Source organism: Pogona vitticeps, chromosome 3 (genome assembly GCF_051106095.1).
Source record: "Pogona vitticeps strain Pit_001003342236 chromosome 3, PviZW2.1, whole genome shotgun sequence".
Lineage (NCBI taxonomy): Eukaryota > Metazoa > Chordata > Lepidosauria > Squamata > Agamidae > Pogona > Pogona vitticeps.
Genome location: NC_135785.1, coordinates 204,449,974 through 204,468,885, shown reverse-complemented (window position 1 = coordinate 204,468,885; position 18,912 = coordinate 204,449,974). Strand labels below are relative to the sequence as shown.

At 39.2% G+C, this 18,912-nt stretch overlaps 1 long non-coding RNA gene across 1 annotated transcript in view; it reads left to right on the top strand.

Annotated features, from left to right (window-relative positions):
* Nucleotides 1-18,567, top strand: part of LOC140705666 (uncharacterized) — a 36,585-nt gene extending 18,018 nt beyond the window's left edge. Inside the window, exons 2-3 of the long non-coding RNA XR_012085114.2 lie at nucleotides 6,920-7,044; nucleotides 11,243-18,567. This is a non-coding gene — a long non-coding RNA (uncharacterized LOC140705666). The remainder of the gene's footprint in view (nucleotides 1-6,919; nucleotides 7,045-11,242) is intronic.
* The last annotated feature ends 345 nt before the right edge of the window (nucleotides 18,568-18,912 follow it).

Sequence of the window (18,912 nt, the reverse complement as noted above, 5' to 3'; positions counted from 1 at the left end):
TAGGTTAAAAAAGGCCATGGGGCTGTAGAACCAAGAAGGATAGGGAGGAAATGAAATTATTCAGGCTGTTCAGAAATTAATAAATTTTCTGGAATATTTTTAGAAGTCTAAAATATGCTTCTGTTACGATGTATTTGTATGTGTTAGTTCTGGTGTGTAAATATATGGTCAGTATTATTAGATTTTTTTAAAAAAGTGTTCATTTTATATTGTGCTCTTTGTAGCAGTATAGCAGTAAAAATAATAGTTACAGTAACAGTAATTATAATATGGAAAGAAACTACTGATTTCAGTAGGGTTTACTCCTAGGTGTGCTTAGGACTGGATTGCAAATGTTTATACATGTAGCTCCTCTTACTAATAATGTAATTATCACCTTATTTGGATGAAGATAGTTCTCTATTATATAAAAACATTAAAATGACATATAATGTCTAGTATAAGTTGCAAATAGTGTAGATCCATTGGATCAATGGGAATGTGGTGAATCAATTCCTCCATAAGATTCATTGATTCAATGGGCCTGCTCTAGTTCAGCTTACTTCTGGATTTCAGCCACTATCTTTATAGAAATAGAAAAAGGTGTTTGAAGCTTAACTGGTTAACATGGAGTATTATATTATGTACATTAAATGTTAAGAAGCCTTAGAGGAAATCAGTAAGAGTGTTATGTGCTGGTTATACTGTAGATCCAGTGATAGGTTTTTACATCTGCCTTAAGGTAAGGACTTCAAAGAAGTGAAATAGCACATATCATTAGCTAAAGAGATTGACAGCGGGTGGTGGTATAAGGTCCTTATGTCCAAAGTGCAAGTACACGATGGGCATAGTTAATGCCAGGTTTGCTTATGCTACATTTTTTCTGCTCAGTGTTTTAGCCTTTCCCATAGCTGTTATTAATAATCCTACAAAACCTTTGCGGGCCAAAGTAATCCTATACAGAAAATGCTCTATTTGACTCCAATTCTAAGTCCATTTACTTACCTGGATATAATTAAGTTGTACTGTATTTTTTGAATCATAGGTAGAACACTACAGAACTCTTTTTAAACGTCAAGAACACTGTAGACTGCAGCATCATGGACAGTTTGCTTAAGAAGGGATTTCTGCTCAGCCTTAAGATTTACACAGTACAGTATCAGGCTACATTGTTGTTGAATTGTGCCACTTCACCTTCAACTTCTGGTGACCCTATAAATGAAATAGGACTCCAAATGTCCTGTAATTAAGAGCTCAGCTCTTGCAAGAATATGTGTGGGTTCCTTTTTGGAGTAAATCCGTCTTATATTTGTTCTTCCTCATTTCTTGCTGTCTTCACATTTTCCTAATGTTATTGACTTTTCCAGTGAGTCTCATCTTCTCATGATGTGCACAAAGTATCACAACATCAGTTCATCATTTTTGCTTCAACAAAGAGTTCATGCTTGATTTGATTTGACCTAGGACCCACCTGTTCTTCACTTCCATCTTTCACACCTGTACATATTGTGGATGATCTTGGCCTTTGTCTCCACTGAAACATTCTTGTGCTTGAATATCTTTTCCAGTTCCTTCATTGCTGTTCATCTGAATCTCAGTCTAATTCTTTTTTTTTTTTGCAGCAGTCTGCATTTGGATTTATGATTGAACCAAAGTGTACAAAATGTTTAAATATTTCAGTTTTTTTATTGTAACATTAAAGCTGTACAGTTCTTCTGTGGTCATAATTTTTTGTCTTAATGTTCAGTTGCAGTCCTGCTTTGGCACTTTCTTCTTCCATTCTTGCCAAAAGTCATTGCAAGTCATTGTTGTATTCCGCTGGTAAGACTGTCAGCTGCATATCTTAAATAACTGATGTTTCTTCCACCAATTTTCACTCCTTCTTCGGCTCAGTCTAATCCATTTTTCCATATATCACATACAGATTAAATAGACAAAGAGATAAAGTATATCTTTATCTGACACCTTTGCCTATGGAAAACCATTCTGTTTCTCCATATTCGGTAATAACAGTATCTTCTTCTCCAAAATAATGGTTATGCATCAGGGCAATCCAGTGATTAGGCATACCCATTTCCTTTAGAACTATCAATAGCTTCTCATGAGATCCACATACACAAAAACTTTGCTCTAGTCTATAAAGACTAATCTTTTTTTGAAATTCTTTGGTGTGCTTCAGTAGCTAGTAGTAGTGCCCACAGGGACCCTGTTGCCAACATCCATTCTATACAGTCATTAAAGTTGGTTAAATTTCTGTATCAAAATTTTGGCACAGACTACAGTATCTTTGGATCCTATGACCTGAGGAATCCACGATGGCAGAGCTGTCAGGTTTATTTCAAATGAGACCCATTACTGAGCTTAAAAAACAAACAAACCTGGTGCTCCTGGCTCTTAGAGAATTGGAGGGTATGGATTTCTGCTGAGTTGGTTGGCCAGAGGAAAAGTTGCATTTTGAATTATAGCTTGCATGGTGGCTGATATGTCTCCAGCATCTAATCTTGATGAGTAATGGTTGGATCATGACACCTGGGAATATTGTAGGACTTCAATCTCATGGCCACAAGCACCCTGCCAAAAAACCCTAGAAAGATAAGAGGTGGTGGATTAAAAGTAGAAATCATTTAATATTTACTATCTTCTACTGCCCAGTATGGTGTTGAAGAGAGAATGACAGATTAGTATTCAGGAGACCTAGGTTTAAATCCCCTTGACCATGGAAATTCACTAGGGCATGTTGCTCATAGTAAAACTAGTCATTAAATATCTCAACTCAAAACACAATTAGGTCACTATAATTTGGTTTTGACCTTATGGCACATATCACAAAACTCATATTCTACTAATGTTTTCAAAACACGAATATGAAGAAGTTAGAGTAGGGTGAGAATCAGAAGTGACATGAAGTTTGGAAATGTTATCTCTACTTTCTATGTATATGGAGCCTTATCTTCTCCCACTAGAACTGAATAGTATTTTGTTGAGTTCATAAACAAAGAATTCATTCATTCATCTATGAATCAATTGCTATTCTAAAAAGTTAAAAGCTTTGTAAAACAAACAACATAAAATTACATGTATATTCACAGACGTACAACATAAACATTGGAGGCATATAATCAGTAACTTCTTACCTGCGCATGAGTTTCTACAGTAATGGCCATCCTAATAACTTAAAATCATCTACCATTCCTCTGTCATGTTAAGAAAAATGTATATTTCTTATAAGAAGTGTTTGTAGGATATCAATGTTCTATGTTATGTCATCATGAAATAATCTGTCATGCAATAATTGCATGATTTTTTTTAAAAAACTTTCAGAAATGTTTTTTATAATGTTTTCCATTATAATAATATGGAACACAATGCAGTGACACAGTTTTTAAAAAACACGTGAAAATGCAGCGTTGCCCCTTTTGAAATGGTAAGTATGAGAAATAAATGCCTTTTCATATGAATTTATAATGTTTTGTTGCCATGGCAAAATCTATAATCCTCTATTCTTTGATGGAAACATGTCCTTATTCCCATATAGGAGTATGGGTGTGTGTGTACAACAGCAGTATTTGTGGGCTGTGCTTTGATGACTGCAGTTGTACAAGTGCTCTAGAAAGTAAAATGATTTTATTCACTGAAGGTATACAGTCACAAAGGCATGTGAGAGGAGTGTCAGTTCTGGTCATGTAGGCTGAAGCCTCGCGTTGCTGCTCCCAGCATTCTGACTGTTTCATCTCAATGACACTTCTGAAGTGAATCTTATGTGGAGTACACTGAGGTGGAATATCCTTGTGAGGCTGACAAAAGAGGGCTGGATATGTCAAATGGAACGAAGCTTAAAGAGGCTGAAGAAGCTGCACATTATCTTCAGCTCGTGCTATTAAATGTGGGATTAAAGAGGAAACAGCCTCCCGGCTCATTGGGCCCATTCAGAAGGCGCTTGTTCCAAAAATTATTGACAGGGGTGGCTTCTATTCAGAGATGCAGCTGACATCAGCAGCCACACAAAGGGACTTTAGAAGGTTAATTAAAATCAGGTAATGGAAGGAATCAACAAGTACTGACACTGCACAAATGCCACAGGGAATCTAATGCAAGGAAAAATAGGTGGTAGGAAGGCCAGCCTCTCTGTGGCCATCTATTCTGTCATACTCAACTTCTGACTGACTTTAAAAAAAAAATTCCTATGGAAACTTTAATGTTAGCAGTGGGTTCTTTTTCTCTAGTTGTCAATTAAGCAGAAAAATCTGAATAATTATTTGCCGATAAAGTCCACTGAAAATATGGTGACCCTTGGTCCTAGGAAATTGTGCAAGAGAATCTTGAATTCATTGGTGGTTTTGTGATAAAATCACCATAAGTGTGTAGTGTGTGTGTGTTTGTGTGTGTGTGTGTGAGAGAGAGAGAGAGAGAGAGGGAGAGGGAGAGGGAGAGGGAGAGGGAGAGGGAGAGGGAGAGTCTCCAGACCCTTCTGCATCTACCCAAACAATTCTGCTCGTACTGGGAGAAGAGCATTTTCTCTTCATATTGCAACTTCTTATATTGTATTATAGACTGGTCCCCAGACATTCTTTACCTGTTAGCTGAATCTAATGGCGGTGAGAGGCACGAAGGAAAGGGAAGGACCCAATCAGCACCTTCATGGAAACGTGTGGTAACTGAACCTTTCATTGGCCAGATCTACACAGGCATGAGGACTCCCAAGGAAATGGGCATCATAAACAGCTAGAGCAACAAGGGGATTTAATTTGAAAAGGGAAAAGCTTATGAGTGTCTGGGATGTTATCTGATGAAGTAAAATGAGACCTGATCTGTGTGTTTCAAGATATATTAAAACACATTTTCTGTCCTTTTAAATAATTTTTTTTTTAATTTTAGAAAAAGTAAATTTTCACATGCATGGTGTGATATATCGGCTGGAAAGCAAGTACTGTGCAGTCCTCTTGCTTTTATTTGGCTTTGAATATTATTAATTTTTATGAGATTTTTCTAATCAAGAAAAACTGCATTCTGGAAATCGTTTGTCTTCAGAAATCTATATCTGTAATTCCAGTCAGCTAAGGACTGGTGTCTATATATTGCTGTGTCCTGTCTCAGATATTTCCTGGCAGCCAGAAGTTAATGTCGATCCAGTGGTTTCAATCACTTTTCAACCCTGGGGAAAGTATTTTCAGCAAGGATGAGACTTCTGTCTTTATGACAATTTGGAGAAGTTACTGTTTTGGACTATAGCTCTGAGAAACGTCATGCTAGCATGACCATTGATATGGCCTGCGGAATTCTGACAATTGTCATCCTTAAAAATTAGATTTCTAAGCTCTGGTCTCTACTCCATCCTACCCTTCTTTTGGTTTGTTTAAGCTCTGGTAGGTCCACAGGTAGACATTCCATTCTATAAGTAATGGGAGTACAGTGGGGTCTTGACTTGAGAACTTAATCCGTATTGGAAGGCGGTTCTCAAGTCAAAAAGTCTGCAAGTCAAGTCTCCATTGACCTACAGTGCATTGAAAACCGATTAATCCCGTAACAGGCCGTTTTTGTTCCATTTGGGTTTTTTTCTGGTCTGTAAGTCAAACCTAAATTTTGCGGCCAGAGAAGTCTGTAACTCAAAAAGTCTGTAAGTCAAGCCGTCTGTAAGTCAAGGGTGCACTGTATTAGCCTGCAGTTTAATTCCATTTGAGCATTAAACTTAAATTGAAATGCATATTTTTGAAGTGGAATTAATAATTACTTGCTGTCAAATTGATTCTAACCTATGGTGACGTTCTCAGGGCTTTCTAGGTATAAAATACACCAAAGGAGTTTTCCAGTCCCTTCTTCCAATGATGTTCTGGGATGCTGCAGCTTGCCCAATACTGCACCAGAGGCAGGACACATAAGCCTATCAGCTATGCATTTTCTGGACATTCTTGGCGAGCTCCTCTCCTAGTTCGCATAGTGGGGATTCAAGTTCCCAGCCCTTTGGTCCATAGCTAAGTGCTCTGGCTCACTGTGCTTATACCAATACTTGGTATTCATAATAGTGCCGTGCCAAAAATTTATCCCATGGAAATTTCAACAATTTTTAATCAAAAAGATATTATCTTTGAAAAGAATTTCAGAACAGGTGAAATTTTGGAGAAATCTTCACAGCTGTAGTTCAGGATCCTCATGTTCCCCTCATTTAGGAGATGCTGAGAAATGTGTGAATATTTTGTCTTTTGCTGTGTAACCATTTCTATGGCAATTGGCAGTCTACGCATTGCTCCATCTTTCCATACTTCAATTATATGATGGGGAAATGCCCTAAAAACATTTTCAGATCAGAAAGAGTGGGCAGCTGGGCAGGTTTTTCAGATCAAAAGAGTGGGCAGCTGGGGAGCTTCAGAGTGATGAATAGACATGTAATGGAAGGAAAAAAAGCAAATGCAGCATCCATCAAGTACACTTGAAAACATAATCAAAAGAAATTCTAAAAGGCACTGGGAATGGGGCAGAAAAAGGGGAGCTTCTTTGCTAAATGTTCTTGCTGCCAGACACAACACTCCTTCCTTCATACTTCCCTCCTCCCGTGTACAGGGAAGGAGCTGTACCATATGCATCTGTAGCAGAGACTGGAGGAATGTACTGAATCCTGAAGAATTAAGCACTGTTCCAAAATTTCCCAGAACACTTTTGTTGTTGTTTAAAATTATTGCCAACATTTCTCAAACATTTTAAATGACTACTCCCCTTCCCACTGCCTAGAATGACAAAAGGGACCGTGTATTGGACAGGAAGCAAAATGGCCGCTGGGCTGCCAACTCAGTTGCTGTTGTTGCCATTTGTAGTGTCACTGCAAAAAACAAAAGCTGTCATCCTTTGGGAGAAGAAAATACTGAAAATATTTTTGAAATTTGCTGCAAAGGTTAGGATTGGAAAATACTTCAATGCAATTTTTTTTGATTTTGCCCTTTGATTCTAGACTCCGGCAGAGCACAGCTGACAAACAAAGCTAAAGGTAGACTCAGGGAGCTTGCGACCAAAACTCAGGGAGAGGAGACAAACGGAGTTTGCCACGGCAGAGATAGGAAGGAGACCAAGACAGAGGTAAGTGGATTTTCTCTAGAGTAACACCAGGAAAGTGCCTGAAGTGTATCCTTAACAGGAAGAGCTGTGTGCTGAGCAGAACAGGAAGGGGTGTGTCCTTAACAGGAAGAGCTGTGTGATTGGCCTAACAGAAAGGGGAGTGTCCTGATTACTGCTGAAGGCTACAAGTAGCAGCTGTGAATTCTGGGGGGGGGGGTGTTTTGATTCCTGACTCCAGGCAGAGCACAGCTGACAAATAAAGGTAAAGGCAGACCCAGGGAGCTTGTGACCAGAGCTCACAAACAGGAGAGCAAACAGGGAGTTCGCCATGGGAGGCCCCCCCCAAAATTTTTTTTGTTCCTTTGGATATACATACAACTACATTTAAACTAACAAAACAAGAGGGACAGGTATCCTAAACAAACAGTTGAAAGTAAAGAAGTTAGAAGGGATTTATGGAGGGTGGAGACAACTCAGTTGTGGTTATCTGCAAAGGTTGTGCTATGTTTATCTTTCTTCCTGAGTGTAAAATGCTGTATACATGCAACAAGTGTAAACTTGTGGCACTATTAGAAGAGAAGGTCAGAGACCTGGATCAATGAGTAGCCACACTCAAGGCTATAAGGGAAGATGAAGCCTACGTTGATAGAACTCTTGAGCAGCAGCAGCTGTCAGAGGGGGCACTCCTGAGGGAAGAAAACCAAAACATTGCAGTGCAGGAAAATGGTGCAGAGGCTACAAACATAGTGGAGGAACCACCATGGAAAAGAATCACAGTTAAGAGCAAAAGAAGAAGACACTCTTCTCTATAAAACCACTTTCAGTTACTTGAAGAAGAGTCTGTTGGAGAGCATGCAGAGGAGACCACACAGGAGGACATGAGTAAGGCTGAAGTGTAGCAGAATACATTTGCTGAATCCACACCCTACAAAAAGAAGAAGAAGAGGAGAGTAGTTGTAGTAGGGGACTCCCTACTATGTGGGATTGAGACTGAAATATGCCGGGAGGATCCATGGACTTGCCAAGTATGCTGTCTTCCTGGATGATGGATAAGAGATGTGATGGAAGGATTGCCATCACTCATAAAACCTACAGATACATATCCCTTTCTTCTTGTCCACATGGGAACAAATGACACAGCCAAACGGAGCTACCAAGAAATCACCTCTGACTTTGAAGCTCTGGGAAGGAAACTAAAGGACTTTGGAGCCCAGATAGTTTTTTCATCCATCCTACTGGTGCTTGGAAGAGGAATCAAAAGAGAAAGGAAGATCCTCTGGGTGAATGACTGGCTACGAAGGTGTGTCAAAGAGAAGGGTTTGGTTTTTGGACCATAGGCTAAGCTTCCTGGAAGAAGGACTAATAGCAATAGATGACTTGCATCTAACAAGGACTGGGAAGAATGTGTTTGCCCACAGCATGAAGAACTTCATCAGGAGGGCTTTAAACTGAGTTGGAAGGGGAAGGGAGACACAATGAGGAATAGACCAAACTGATCAAAAGGGCAACAATAATAATGTTAACAATAATAATCATAACATTAATCATATTATTATAATAATCATAACAAAATTCATAAAAATGTACAAAGACAAATCATACAACCTCCAGTGTCTGTATGCGAATGCCGGATTATGGGAAACAAACACGAAGAACTGGAAATTTTAATTGAGGAGGGTAAGTATGACTTGATAGGAATAACTGAAACTTGGTGGTTTTAACTGTTTTAATTTTTCTAAAATTGCTTGAAATCTTTAGTAAAAAATTATGTGTACCTTTTTAAAACAAGCAAGTATTTTATGTGCTAACAAGCTAGTTTTTTTAAAAAAAACTAGAACAGTGAATGGATTTTTTTATGGACACACCTTTTTTGTTGCTTCTTCCAGGAGATAATTAGAAGCGAAGAGATATTTCGTGAATATATGTTGTATGTATCAAATCAAAGACTCTGATGTTGTTCATTTAAAGAGGATTAGTCACTGTTCTAGGGAGATGCAGTAAAAACTAACGAAGTGAAAAGGAGTTCATATGGTTTCATGCATCTGTTAACAGACAGTGGTTAAGATCCTTTCCTTGTTGTAAAAGGCACACATTTTCATTGGTAGCTATTAAATAGCCATTACCTTAATCAGCCCTTCTTGGTGTTAAGACCTTTGTCTGTCACGAAAGATACTTCATTATTATCTATATGGTTTAGCTTGACACAAACATCCTTATAAACCAATGAGCAAAATTTTACTTGTCACTGCATCAGGTTTTGGTTCTCTTTTTAAATGAAAAGAACTGCTTGTGTTATAATGAAGTGAAAGTATATAGAACCATGAATCGTGAAGTTGGGCCTATAAACCATTGAGTCCAATCCTCTGCTCAATGCAGGAATACAAATCTAAGGACATCTGCCAGGTGGTTGTCTAAATTTCTCTTGAATCCCTCCAGTGTTAGAGCACTCATTGCTTATTGAGGTAATTGGTTCCATTATCATAGTGCTCTAACCGTTAGGAAGATTTTCCTGATATTCAACAAAAATCTGGCTTCCTTTGACTTGAGCCTATTGTTATGAGTCCTGCACTCAGGGATGATCAAGAACAGATCCTGCCCCTTCTCTGTATGACAGCCTTTCAAGTATTTGAAAAGTGCTATCATATCTCCACTCAGTTTTCTTTTCTCAAGACTATACATGCCCAGTTCTTTCAGTCTTTCCTCATAGGGCTTGGTTTACAGGCCCCCTGATCATCCTTGTTGCCCTCCTCTGAACTTGTTCCAAGTTGTCAACAACTTTCTTGCAATGTGGACACAGTACTCAAGATGAGGCCTAACCAGTACTGAATAGAGGGGAACTAGTACTTTGCAGGATTTGGAGACTATACTTCTGTCAGAAGCTGTGCCATTTCTATTCAAGAATATATTCAAATGTGAAAACATTTTATAATATTTTCTGAAATATTTATGATGGAAAAAAATAACAGTGCCCATTTTAAGCCATTCTGTTGCTAGTCACCTGTGAGTATAGGACTGGGGAGTAGGACTGATAATTTGGAAGGAACATCTTAATAAACTGCAAATTATTACTAAGTGAAGTATTTCTCATTGCAATTATATTAACAGTGACAATAAAATTCTACCAACATATCCACTGCTCAACCTAGCTCTTTAAGAACTGAGAGTGCCATTAAATGCATGTCTACTCAGAAATAATTTCCACAGAGTTCAGTTAGATTCCCTACTTTAGCATAGTAAGTTGCAGTTACAGTAGGTCCATCTGAGTCAATGGAACTTATGGAGTTGACTCACCAAATTCTCATTAATTAAATGGCCTTTCATCAGTGCAATTTACTACACTAAGCAGTATGATTTTGGCCACTCTCAGGTAAATGCATGTAAGACTTTACTTAGCCTGAATCCCACTGAAGAGAATGAGAATGTTCAGTGGACCTCTAAATGGCCCTCTTTGGTGGAATAGATCAATCTCTTTTTAAAAAGTTGAACATCTTTCAGTTGTGGTTGCAAATAAATGATTATGTCTTCTATGCCAGTCAAACATAGGAAATAAAATAAAGAAGTCTGTCTTTCAGTTCAAAGAAAAACGTTTTATTACTAAACAAATTTAGAGGGTTTTTTAAAAAGAAGGGTTTATTACTAAACCACATCATCCATCAATAAACCACGTCAGCTGGCATGGCCCAGGCCCAAGAGCAATCGTATCCAGAGGTATCCAGTCACAACAACTCTGAGCTTACAATAACTGGTCTCTGATCTTCTTGAACTAGGATTCTTTGCCTTGATTCTGTTCACATGATCTCTCAGGAGGAACCACTGCCCTGTGAGTCTGACAGTTGGGACTCAGATTCCAGTGAGTAGGGACACTCTGAAAAGCATTCCTTGCCACACTGCCCAAACATCCAAGAGAAGCAGGCAACCACAGTTAAATACCCACTTACCTTCTTACCAACCAATTAACCAAACATGATTTCTGTAGTTTGGTGCCATGCATAAATGTTTGCCATGTTATCTCTCTCTCTCTAACTATGTCTGCGAGAGCGGATTTGTCAAAAAATAAAAGATCATATCAAAATATAACAGTGCCACTACATTTTTGTCTTTTTAAATTTTCATTTTGTTTTTGATAGAACTGGATATGGAACAACTGATTGGTTCAAAATTGGGAAAGGAGTACAACAAGGCTGTATTTTGTCTCCCTGCTTATTTAACTTATATGCAGAATACATCATGCGAAAGGCTGGACTGGAGGAATCCCAAGCCGGAATTAAGATTGCCGGAACAAATATCAACAACCTCAGATATGCAGATGATACCACTCTGATGGCAGAAAGTGAGGAGGACTTAAGGAACCTTGTAATGAGGGTGAAAGAGGAGAGTGCAAAAAATGGTCTGAAGCTCAACTTCAAAAAAACTAGGATCATGGCCACCGGTCCCATCACCTCATGGCAAATAGAAGGGGGAAGATATGGAGGCAGTGACAGATTTTACTTTCTTAAGCTCCATGATCACTGCAGATGGTGACAGCAGCCCCGAAATTAAAAGACGGCTGCTTCTTGGGAGGAAAGCAATGACAGACCTAGACAGCATCTTAAAAAGCAGAGAATCACCTTGCTGACAAAGGTCCACATAGTCAAAGCTATGGTTTTTCCAGTAGCGATGCATGGAAGTGAGAACTGGACCATAAAGAAGGCTGACCGCCAAAGAATTGATGCTTTTGAGCTGTGGTGCTGGAGGAGACTCTTGAGAGTCCCCTGGACTGCAAAGAGAACAAACCTACCGATTCTGTAGGAAATCAACCTTGAGTGCTCACTGGAAGGACAAGAACAGATGCTGAAGCCGAGGCTTCAATACTTTGGCCATCGCATGAGAAGATAAGACTCCCTTGAAAAGACCCTGATGTTAGGAAAGTGTGAAGGCAAGAGGAGAAGGGAACGACAGAGGATGAGATGGTTGTACAGTGTCATCGAAGCTACCAACATGAATTTGACCCAGCTCCAGGAGACAGTGGAAGACAGGAGGGCCTGGCATGCTCTGGTCCATGGGGTCACGAAGAGTCAGCCATGACTTAATGACTAAACAGCAACAATGACCCTACGTATCAAGCCCTGTGAATTGACCGTGTAGGTCAGTGCTATGATAACCCATCTCAACTGTGCTGCAGTTATGGGCTGCTCTCCATTGTGCTGAAACTTAATCCAGTGTTCCTGTCTAGTACTTGTGGTACTAGCCATGGTACTACAGTGGTGCCTCGCATAGCGATTGCTCCATTGAGTGATGCAGTCGCTTAGCGACTAACTGTTTGCAATTGCAAAAGCGAGCGCTTTGTGATGGTCCCTATGGGGGTTTTTCGCTTTGCCATGATCATGGGGAAGCGATCATGGCAAAGCGACCCTTTTTTAACGGCTGATCAGCGGTTTCAAAATGGCCACCGGAAAAACAAAATGGCCACCCACTGTTTTTCCTCGTTTTAGAGGCACCGAAAATGGCCGCCTCATGGAGGATTTTCACTTAAAGGTGAGTTTTTAAGCCCATAGGAACGCATTAATTGCATTTTAATGCGTTTCTATGGGCTTTTTAATATCGCTTAGCGATGAAATCGCTTAGCAACATTTTTTTCCAGAATGGATTAATGTCACTAAGCGAGGCACCACTGTAATTCTATTTTTTCAAAAACGTGTCCCTCCCATCCGCAGCATGCTACATGATATTAAAAATATGTACACACATTTCATATATTAAGTCAAATATCAGAATATATGCAAAAAAATCAGTGATTAGTAAAAAAAACACCCATTTCCTGATATATTCATTAAAATTTAGTGCAAAAATGACATTGTCATTATGCGGAAGACTATTTTGGGATCCACTGTCAAAGTGCTGGTTTTAACTCATAAAGACCTAAATGGTCTGGGCCCAAATGATCACAAACACCATATTATGAGTCGGCTTGTGTGTTAAGATCATCGGGAGAGTCCTTTTCTTCGGTCCTACCATCTTCATAGGTGCATCTCATGGGAACAGGAGAGGGCCATCCCTGTTGCTGCTCCCAGACTTTGGAACTCCCTCCCACAAGAGGTCAGCCTGGCCCCATCTTTGCTATCATTTCACAAGCAGGCAAATACTTTTCGCTTTAAACATGTCTTCCCATAGTAACTGGCTGTGTGTGATTTTTTTAAAAAATGCATTGTTATGCATTACTGTTTATACATATACACATATATGTATATACATATGTGTGTGTGTGTGTGTGTGTGTGTGTGTGTGTGTGTGTGTATATGTATATATATGTATGTATATATGTATATATCTATCTATATGTATGTATGTATATATGTGTGTGTGTGTATGTGTACATATATATATACACACACACACATATATATACATACATACAAATATAAATATACAGTATTTGTTTTTGCTTTTACCTTTAAAGATTACCTTTTAATGAGGTTAACCATTGTTGTATACTCATTGTTTTCAACATCAAATATTGTCTTTCAGTTTTGTAAACCACCTTGGATCCTGTTGAAGGAGAAGGGCAGGGTACATATATTTTAAATAAATAATAAAATAAATGAATAAAGCCAGACCACCAGTATCAGAAGGCCAAAACAAAAGCAAACAAAAAATAAAAACTCAAGAAGCCTAGCCAGGCAGTGATGCATAGCAAGGAATCAGCAGCAAAGGTTAGGATACAAGGATCTTTTTTTAAAAATTAAACCGTGGTTTAAATTGTGATTTAAATCAATTTGATTTCTTAAAAAATCATTGATTTTTATCCACCCTCATCCTTCCACGTGTATGAATTTAGGATGAAGATCTATAATGTAATTAGTTCATTGCAATGCATGGCATGACTCTGAACCGCATCAATTTCACTCTTTGATGGACCACACAAAGAAGCCCTTGCTTTTCCGTTGGTGACAGTCTGGCAAGTTATAGCCAAGTCTTGGAAGTCAAACAAAGCATCGTCATCAGCACACAATCTTATGTGGAACGTAGAATATAGAAAACAATATTGCTTGTTACATACTAACAAAAGCACCTAGCTTCATGTACAACAAGTCTGGGTCAAAATCCAGCGTCATTCTGGGGATCAGCTGTAACTCAATGGGATTTTCTTCCTCTTCTCTCTGTGCTGCATCCCTTTCACTACCCAAAGACCTGCCCTAGAGAGTTTTTTGCTAGTTTCCGAGAGCATATGTTGAAGATACAGGGGGGCTGCAGAAGGGAGGAAGGTCTGCTGTTCTCCCAGTTCTGCTACCAGAAGCAGTTTTGTCGGTGGAATCACCCCACTGGCTCTCCTTCACCACAGATTTTTTTCAAAAGTCATGAGAAGAAAACAAGTGCTTTGAATCAGACCGTATATTTGTAACGGTATCTGCATTTATCACAAGAGCTCCCCCACTTCTTGCACAGAATCTGCTCTCAATTAGCGCCCGCCCTTTAACCGTGCTCTTTTTTTGCCATGGAGCGGCATGAGAACTTAATTAAATTTAATAGACACCATCCTTGATTTGAAGCTCACTCTTACTTAAAGCTTCAAGAGGAAGCAATTAATTGCTGTGCAAGCCATGGCTGTGAAAATCACTTTGGAAAATATGATGCCTGAGTATTTGGAAAATAGATGAGAAATCATTTTTACATGGAGAAAAACACTGATCAGCCACCCTGTACTAAAACCAGAAGTTATATATTGATTATCGTGCTGAACTCGGATAAGGTTTATCATGATTTCCGTTGGTTTGGAAGGGGAATCAAACTGTTATTAGTTCAGTTAAATGAGACTTGATTTTCTATTCTGTCTTGCTATCCCAACAACAGATGATTTTCCATTCTTAGCATGGTAAGACAGGGTAGAAATTCAGTTCTCGTGTTGATATTCCCTTCTTACCACCATAGGTGTGTGGCATCATTTGACAAGTTATTGGTAAGAATGTGGTAATATATTCTGTATCTTATTTTCTGTGCTTTCAGTATGATATAATTTTAATGTAAATTATAAGTTATATGTAGAATGGCAGAAATTATTACACTTGGCAGAATAAAACAGTTTCTACAAATAGTGGATGTTGCAGAAGAATGTGGTGCTGATGTGCTGGAGAGCAATTGTCTACTGTGTACCCTGCCCTCAGTCCCCAGCTGCCCTCATGTGTAACAGAAGATACTGTCCCAAGCTTTCATCATCCAGTCCTGTTGGCTTCTGTATGTGGAATGGGCGGAGCTTGGAACTTGCCTTTAAGGATGATAGCTCCCAGAATCCCCCAGCCAACCTGGTGACATTGTGTTGGGTGGGGGATTCTGTGAGGTTCCAACCAAAAACAAGTAAGAGTTCCAAGCTTGGAATAGCTGAAGAGTTACATCTTGCCGTTTATCTTCGGCCCCACAAAGGTCTAGGGCTAGCCCTGCTCTTAAACATTGTTAATCAACATAGCCACTCCCAGAGAATGGCAAAGGAAGACGACAATGGGGGAAGATGGAAAAATAACAGCTCTGTTTTGCATAGTAAATACTTAGCTGGGGGATAAAATAAGTCCAGATGGTTTACTACAGTATTAGCTAAGCAGCACTATTGGATGCATTATCTACCTGTTTTTTTCAGATTGCCACTTGCCACTTTAATGGGGTTTCACACTGAATATTTACCTTCCTACTGCAGGCTTTGGAGGACTTTCTGTTCCCAAGATGAAAGCTTTTCCCTTTCAGCAAGAGTTTAACGGCTGTTTACAGTGCTCGGTTTCTATCTAGTCATGGTGGTATAATTAACTCCCTGTTTGCTTTCTGTGTTAAGAAAAAAGAAATCCAAGCACCTCACAGCCAGTCCATAAAGAAGCTATCCATTCCAGTGTTTTCCCCCCTCCCTCCTCATGTTACCAACAAGAATTCCTGTTTCCTGATAGCAATTAAAACGGCGTCTATTAGATGTAATTTGTTGGGAAACACACACACCACACACACACATTCATTTGAGGTGCTTCATCTGTTTCATAGATAACGAGGACACGTCAATGTGTTCAATTTGTCATTTAACAACTTTCGAAGTAGAGCCATATGGTTTCTTTAAATATTCCTTTAGTGTTTAATTTGAGTGAATGTTGTGCCATCATGTTGGCAAGGCCCATAATTGATGAACAATGAATCATTAGGCCTCCCCTGATTTTAATATCAAGAAACGAGTCTTAATTACCACAGTTGAATTCTATTTCAGAATGTACACTACAGTTTACAATCCAAAGTATATTTAGAATGCAAAGTATATTTATTATTTTACAAGTCCCAATAAACTTAGCAGGGCCAACATCTGAGTAAAGATGCTCAAAAATAATATGACAGTTTATTCAAATATTACATTAGTATCTTGGAAATTATGTATAAATAAAGAGCACAACACTTTCCCATGAATGCATAATACTCGGAAAGAAGTGAATTTGTACAAAGTACCCTGTTTCCCCGAAAATGACACCTGACCTGAATATAAGCCCTAATATGATTTTCCAGGATGCTTGTAATATAAGCCCCAAATAAGCCCTAGTTAAATGAAGCCCTGCCCTCCACCATTGTGCAGCAGCCAGAAGAAGATGACATGACTGTATTTGAATAACACAGTACATTAAAAAAATCCTGTGAAAATAAGCCTTAATGTATTTTTTGGATCAAAAATTAATATAAGACCCTGTCTTATTTCTGGGGAAACACGGTAATTACTAGGACATATGGTAACTGGTATTCTTCAACAGATGAATGCAGAAACCATTCATATTGAATACTAGAAGAAGGGTTCAATATGTCTTCCTGTTAACATTAGTTTTCTGTGTGCAAGGTGTTATTTTTTTATACTGAGAGAAAAGCATTCAATCATATGAGCTCCTGCCTAGTTTCTGAAGCAGTATACCCTGGATACATATTTACCGCATCGGATGGAACTGGCAGTACAAATCTAATTTTCAAAATTAGAATAATGTACAGTATTACTGTGCTTCTGCTGACTTCTGGCAGTAGAGAGGATCACCACTACAGGGAATGGCATGCAGGTGCCAACAGGAAGCAGAACTGCCCCAAATGAGCAGATTTCTGGGTAAGGAGTGGGATTTGAATTGCACCCACTGAATCCAAAGCTAATCTGTTGCACCAGATGGGACAAAACTGGCACTCGGCTATGCTCACTATGGGCCTCAGTCACTTAACCCTTGCCAGCACCATTATCATTGGGAATGGGAGACTGAAAATCCATGGATCCAGTGGACTGTGCAGCTGCCTCATAAAATGCTTTCCACTCATCTGCCTTTGGTGATGAGGGAATAGACCAGTCACACTGCTCCTTTTCAATACTTCTAATTACTGTTCTGATATCGGTGTGTATTACCAACCAATCTTTCTTTGAATTTGCTTGAAATCACGGCCAATGAGTAGCTGGAAGGATTTATCGACACCAGATGAGGTACAATATGCAGACTTTGGTAAGCAATCAGATAAAGAACAGATGCAGGCAATGTAAGTTGTTGAATGTTTCTTGGATGAACAGTATCAGTTATGGTGGGCCTCTTATGGCTCCTATGTATTCAGTTTTATTCAGTATTCTTTAGGATTTCCAAACATAAATAGAATAGTATAAATTGTTGTTGTTTAGTCATTTAGTCATGTCCAACACTTCGTGACCCCATGGACCAGAGCACGCCAGGCCCTCCTGTCTTCCACTGCCTACTTGAGTTGGGTCAATTTCATGTTAGTTGCTTCGCAGACACTGTCCAAGCATCTCATCCTCTGTCGTCCCCTTCTCCTCTTGCCTTCACGCTTTCCCAACACCAGGGTCTTTTCCAGGGAGTCTTCTCATGAGATGGCCAAAGAATTGGAGTCTCAGCTTCAGGATCTGTCCTTCTAGTGAGCATTCAGAGTTGATTTCCTTTAGAATGGACAGGTTTGTTCTCCTTGCAGTCCAGGGGACTTGCAGTTTGTTCTCCTTCCAGTCCTGGGGACTCTCAAGAGCCCATTTAGTCCTTACTAAATGGGGATTTCCATTCTAAAGGAAAAGAGAAGACTCCCTGGAAAAGACCCTGATGTTGAGAAAGTGTGAAGGCAAGAGGAGAAGGGGACGACAGAGTACGAGATGGTTGGACAGTGTCGTCGAAGCTACCAACATGAATTTCACCCAGCTCTGGGAGACAGTGGAAGACAGGAGGGCCTGGCATGCTCTGGTCCATGGGGTCACGAAGAGTCAGCCATGACCTAATGACTAAACAACAACAAAATGGGGATTTCCTACATCTAACATGAGGGTGTGTCTGTGTCTGTGTCTTTGTGTGTGTTGCAAGTATGTATATGTTTTCAATAACATTCTGCTTTCTCTTTCATAATGGATAACCTATCTCTTTGGGGGTTGTGAGCAAGGCTAGTGTGATGACACTTAATGTACATTTTTGCAATCAGAGATGGTATCAATATGCAAAGATACTAGATAGGTTACAGGAACAAATAACTGCTTGTTTAAAATCAATTAAATTCCTTTTACTTTTTCTTCTCTATATCTAGGGGCAGCAGTATCCACAGAATGCTAGTATGGTAAGACAAGATTATATCTCATTCATACCCATATTCATTGACTTGGAACAAAGAAGCCAATAGGGCCAGATTTGCTAATTCAAAAAGGGCATCTGGGAGCAGTCTGATCTTATCAAATACTTGGCTTTGATGGTTGTTGTGGGTTTTTCGGGTTGACTTTGAATTTGTGTGTTTTCATCCTTGGTTATTCCCTAAAAGTTCTTTACTAAGCACATTTATAAATGAATTTACACTGGATTCCATTTAAAGATGTAAGTGATTGTGTAACCAAATATATAACCAGACTTAGTAACTTATAGCAAAATGGTGTAATTAGCTGTAATCAAAGTA